Source organism: Amblyomma maculatum, chromosome 11 (assembly GCF_055883805.1).
Source record: "Amblyomma maculatum isolate TAMU_Amacu chromosome 11, ASM5588380v1, whole genome shotgun sequence".
Classification (NCBI taxonomy): Eukaryota; Metazoa; Arthropoda; class Arachnida; order Ixodida; family Ixodidae; genus Amblyomma; species Amblyomma maculatum.
Genome location: NC_139354.1, coordinates 9,967,900 through 9,974,187, shown reverse-complemented (window position 1 = coordinate 9,974,187; position 6,288 = coordinate 9,967,900).

The following is a 6,288-nucleotide window of genomic DNA, read 5'->3' as shown; positions in this document are numbered from 1 at the left end:
CCGTGGTGGGACAATGTTGCGAGACTACTGGGCCGGAGTACCTGGGTTCCAACCCCACCACCGCTGGCTGCGCTTCGATGAAGACTAAAAGGAGAGGCATCCGTTTGCTATGCGATGTAAGTGCATATGTTAAGGATCCCCATGTAGTGCAAATTACTCCGCAGCCCTCCAATACGTCTTATCTTCCTCTCATTCTCCTTTCACTCGCCCCTTCCTCCCTTTTCTTAGGTGTCCACGGAAAAGATGTGACAGATACTGAGGAGGAGGACGAGGAAAAACTTTATTTAGCCCTATATTATTTGGCGGTTTTTGGACGTCTTCAGAGATGTCTGCTTGTTGTATCCACAAGAGTCTTCTCCGTCGACTTCGTCCACTTTTTCACAATGGTCGGTTGCCCTCAGTCCAGGGCTCCGCTGGCTGCTGCCGCCCGTTGGGCTCGCTGTACCAGACCTTGCTGGTCTTCGCAGCGGTCGCTGGACAGCAGAGTCTCCCATTGCTCCGCACTCGGGTTTCGAATTTTGGGGACCACATCTATGTTTTGACATGCCCATGTGATGTGATATAGTGTTGGTTTTTCATCGCACCACGGACATCTGTCAGCGTATATGGTAGGGTGCATTTTGTTTAGTATGTGTAGGTTTGAGTATGAACCCGTCTGTAATTGTCTCCATATGACAGTTTCCTCTCTGGTGAGAGAACTGTGCGGTGGGGGATATCGCATTCTTCTTCCTCTATAGTTTTCTAGTATGGCCGAGTATGCCTTGGGTGCTGGTAAAAGTTCCACGGACCCGTCGGATGCTCGGAAAGTAGTGTATGCTCGAGCTATCCTGTCAGCCTCTTGGTTCCTGCCACTCCAATGTGCCCCGGTACCCATATAATTTTGTGTCTGGTCTTGTTTTCTTCGTGGTTTTTAGTTCTGTCACTCGCTTCGAGGAGTATACAAAGCGCGTGACGACCAATCCTACCATTCATGAAATTTCGACAGGCTGTTTGAGAGTCCGTGAGTATCGTTAGCGACCGCGCTGCTCTATAGCCCTCCGCCACCGCTAGAGAAATGGCTACTTCCTCGGCCTCTGCTGCTGTGCAGTGTCGGATAGAGGCGCTGGTCACTTCGCGTAGAGACGAATTGACCACCGTGGCCACTGCAATTTTGTTCTGTCCTCCTCTCGAGGACGCGTCTGCATACACAGTCGTGTCTTGAGGAGCGTATGTTTTTTGAATAAAATCGGCCCTTGCTTCTCTTCTACCTTGGTGGAGGTTAGGGTCCATGTTTCTCGGGATTGGAGCTACCTTGAGGGACTTGCGAAGTTCGTCGGGGATCGTTACCGTCCTCGCTATTTCTCGCATCTGCTCACAGTATCCGAGTCTCTGTAAGAGAGCTCTTCCAGTCGTTGTCTGCAGCAGCCTGAGTTTTTGCGACTCAAGCTGCGCCTCGCGTAGTTCTTCGAATGAGTTTTGCAATCCAAGCGCCATGAGCTTTTCTGTAGACGTGTTGCGCGGTAATCGGAGCGCCGTCTTATATGCTTTGCGTATCAGGGCATCCGCTTGTTGTATTTCACTCTTGTTGAGGCACTGGTAGGGCAGGCTGTACATTATTCGGCTCACTACCAGGTTTCTAACTAGTTTTAGTGTGTCCTCTTCGCGCATGCCATGCCGCCTGTTGGTGATGCGGGTGATCATGCGTGTCACTTGTAACGTTGTTGTTTTGAGCATGGTAAAAGTGTGACTACTGCGCTGGTTCGATTGAACCCACATACCTAATATTCTTATTTTTGTCTTTTCAGGGATGGGCATTCTTTCCAGGTAGATGTTGAATTTCAGGTTCTCACCGGTTGGGACGGTCCGGTTTTGTTTGCCTCTCCACACTCGAAGCAGTTCCGATTTCTCGGTCGAGCATGCGAGTCCTCTTTCTCCGAGATATTTCTGTACACAGGAGGCCGCTTCCTGTAGTTTTTCTTCCTTCTCCCCGAGGGAACCGGTGTTTGTCCAGACTGTTATGTCGTCTGCATACATGGCGTGCCTGATGCCTTCGATCTTCTCTAGTTTTCGTGCTAGACCTATCATAGCTATATTGAAGAGGATAGGTGAGATGACTGATCCTTGTGGTGTTCCTTTGTTTGGCGCGTGAATTTTGTTCGATCGTAGGTCTCCCATGACGATGGTGGCAGTTCTATCTGACAGGAAGGCTTTGACGTACCCGTGGATTCTGCGTCCGCAGTCCAGGTCGTCTAGGCCTCTAAGGATCGCTTCGTGACTGACGTTATCAAATGCTCCCTTGATGTCAAGGGCCATTATGACATTTTCACCTGTTCGGGGTACGTTGCGGAGCACATCTTCTTGTATTTGAAGCAGCACGTCCTGCGTCGAGAGTTTTGCTCTGAAGCCGAACATGGTATGGGGTACATGTTCATTATCTTCCATGAAATTTTGCAGTCTGAGCATCACCACCCGCTCGTAAAGCTTGCCGAGGCACGACGTGAGCGAGATGGGCCTGAGATTTTCAATTTGGAGCTGTTTGCCAGGTTTAGGTATCATAATTACTTCGGCGTGTTTCCAGCCTTCGGGAGCCGTCTCCGCCTCCCAGTGTTTGTTTAGAAAGCTTACGAGCTCTTGTATGAGGTCGTCACTCAGGTTTCGGATCAGGGCATTGTCGATTCTGTCGGCTCCTGCTGCCGTGTTTCTGGTCCTATTCCTTATGGCCGCATAAACTTCTTCCACAGTTATTGGGCGGTCGAATCTCTCGTTTTCGGCTCCGCGATAGTTTCCTTGGTATCGTGAGGGGTTGTGATCACCGAAACATTTTTTTCGTGCCTTCTCTAAAAGGTCGGTGTCCGAACCCTCGAAGGAGTGGATGAATCTGTGGATGCTTTTATTGTTTTCTTATTTTGTTTTGGTCGGATCGATTAGTGGCTCTTAGGAGATTCCAGGTTCTGGCCGTACCTAAGGTTCCCTTAAGCGAGTCGCTGAATTGTTCCCAATTTTGTCTCGCGAGTTGCGCTGCGTATTCTTCAGCTTTTGCCGTAACTTCTGCTATCTTTAGTTTTAGTTTCCTGTTCTGTTTTTGCTTCCGCCATCTTTTGGTGAGACAGCGTCTGGCTTCCCATAGTCGCAGAAGGTGCCCGTCTACTTCGGGCGTTGTTGTTGTTCGTCTTACACTTTTTGTGCATTTGTCTCGCGTTTCTGTCAACATGCCGCTCCAGTCTTCTAGTGATTGAATGCCGCCTTCAGATTTTTTGCAAGCCCCGCTGAACGCGTTCCAGTCCGTGAGTTTTGCTTGTCCGATCCGGCATCTTACCCTTTCCGATGCTATTCGCGTCCGGAGGATAAAGTGATCGCTACCTAGGTTTTCCATCATGTTTTCCCACTGTGACTCCTTGCTTTTCCTTACGAACGTGAGGTCCGGGCAAGTGTCCGTGCTCACACTATTACCAATTCTCGTGGGGGTCGAGGGATCTGTGATTAGCTTACAGCCAAAATATTCGGCTACGTCCGCTAATGTTCTTCCCTTGATATCTTGTTTCCGGTATCCCCAACTTGTGTCCATGGCGTTGAAATCTCCCACGATAATGAGTGCATTTTCTTTGGCCAGCTTGTGCGCTCCGTGGAAGAGTTCGAAGAATTTGGCTTTTCTTTGTCTTGGCGGGCTGTACACGTTTAGTACGAATGTGCTTCTCCCCTTTCGCTTTTTCGGAATGATTTCGACAAGCGCGTGCTCGATGTCCGTGTCGGCGATGGTATCGTGCCTGATTGCGGTGATGGCTTTGATGACTAGAACGGCTGCTTTACCTCCGTTTTGGCTCTCGTAAACATCGTACCCCTGTAAAGAGGGCCTGGTTCCAGTCTCTTGGAGCGCAATCACATCGGAGGGTGTAAGCTGTGTGTTTATGTATTGTTTTAGTAGGGCCTGTTTTTTGCGGTAGCCTCTGCAGTTCCATTGCCAAATTTCTAAGTTTTCTTGGTCTTGCTGACGCGTCTTGGTCATGTTTACGTGTTCGTGCTGTTGCCTTGTTCGACAGCGAACGCCGTTAACGCTGGACGGTTGTACGCTCTTTCCCTAATGTTTTCGTTATGTCTTTGTTTTCGAAAAGCACTTTTGATTTCTGAGATCTGCCCCTGAAATTGTGCTTGCATCTGTTGCATTTGAGATTGGATTTGCCGCATCATATCCTGCATCATCTGCTGCATCATCTGTTGCATTCGTGTTTCAAGGTCTCCATTGTTGGATGCTTGTGGCTGTTTTGGAAATGCTCTAGTGATTTCAAGCTCCCGCTGTTGTGCCTTTAGTGTTTTTGTTAGTTCCTCGACCTTGCGTTCGAGCTCATTTTGTTTGAGTCGAGCGAGTTCAAGCTCGCGTCTGAGTGCATCACTGCTCGCGTCTTTAGCTTCTTTGACAGGAATATTTTTGTTGTTTGTATTGTTTGTGTTACTATTTTCTACCGAGTGCGGATTAATGATAGATGCCCAGCTTACCTTGCTGCCGCCTTTCTGGGAAAGCTTCTTTTTCTGCTTTTCTTGTTTGTTCCCCTCCTGTGAACCGGTCGGCGACAGAGGTGGGAAGAAATTGGACCTTTATCGGCTCCTCGAGGTCTCTCCTTCTGAGCTGAACCATCGCTTGCGTGGTCGCCCGCGTTGACCACTGCGCCCTCTTTCCCCGCTGGGCTTTGGTCTTGCTTTTTTCAGTCTCTCGGGGCACTCTTTGGATCCGGTGCGATGTGCCTCACCGCATATTAGGCACTTGAGCTCGCACACATGGTCTTTCGTCGGATTTTTATCTCCGCACAGTCCGCGCACAATAATGACCGGTGTGGGGCACACGTCGGAGAGGTGTCCTTGCTGGAAACAGACGTAGCACACTTGCCTCTTGGGGCGGTGCTGGTAGCACGGTAGTTCACCTCCGTAGAATATTACGAATTTCGGCAATATCGGACCGTCGAACGTGATCACGGCGGTCTTGGATTTTCCAAGCATCCTTGCCTGGAGAATGGTTACTCCTTGAGTTCTGACTCGTAGGTGTGCTTTCAGCTCTTCGGGAGACGTACCTGGGTCAACACCGTGAATTACGCCGCGAAAGACGTCCTCCGGAGCTGCCACGTAAGCGTTGACCTCGTACGACTTTCCGGCGAATTTAAGGCGGGTAATGCGCCGCACCAGGTGATCCGTTTCTTTATGTGGGGTGCTAACGATAATGATATTTGATTCTGTACGAAGCCTTGCAAGTATGTCCTCGTCCTTGCATTGTTGGCCGCACGCCATGATAACGGCGTGCGCTACTTGGTGTGTGGTGAGTGATTTCACCATGAGTCCTTTCTTGGGTCGCTGAGCATTTCCTTTCGTTTAACATATAATAATAATTGGTTCACGGAAAGGGAAAGGCGCAGTATCTATCACACTTGCTCTGTGGACCCCTGAACCGCGCCGCAAGGGAAGGGAGGACGGTGGGAATGAAAGTGTAAAGTGAGAAAGAGGAGCCGTAGTGGAGGGCTTCGGAGTAATTTCGACCACCTGGGGATCTTTAACATGCACTGACATCGCACAGCAAACGGACGCCTCTTCCTTTCACATCAACTATTATTTTTCTTCAAAGCGCTTTACGTCCCCGACCTTCCCTCCTGCCTACAAACCGCTTAGTTCCCGAATCCTTTTTCGTCATTGGGAGTCAGCTCTCTTTCCGAGCATTTAAATACAATAGTTCCCTACATATTTTTGCTCAATTCTCCAGGCCTTCTTATATTTTTACCTTGCATTCTGTGTCTCCCGCAATTTTCTGCCCATATCCCCATATACTGCCTCAATTGTAGTTTTTCTGTCGACATCTAGTGCGTATTTTTCAATCGCTCTCTGGCGTATTTCAAACCTCGATTGCAATTTTAGATTAGGCACCGAGTTTCCAAAAGCGAGCCCTCACAGCATTATTCCTGAAAATTCTATTTCTCATAGAAAATAGTCCTCCAAAGCGGATTCGTTCATCATTTAGTGTGTTGAAACAGAGTTCTCTGATTACGCTGCGTGCACGACTCATGTCCAGACAGAGTTAATACAAAGGTTCGTTTCAGTTATTTTTATACATTGCGTAAGTGGCAAGTGGTGGTGTCCCCGTGGTCTGCTTTGTTCCCCCGTATGTTTATTTATTGTTCTTATAAAGCGGCCCGTTAATTATTTGTCTTTATAACATTTTTATTCTTACATTTCTCTTCGTATGTCCCCTCTTTGCCCTTCAGATACCAATATTTCAATCGGTTTTTGCTAAATTCCACCCCAGGTTCATTCACTAAACCGTTATAATCTCTA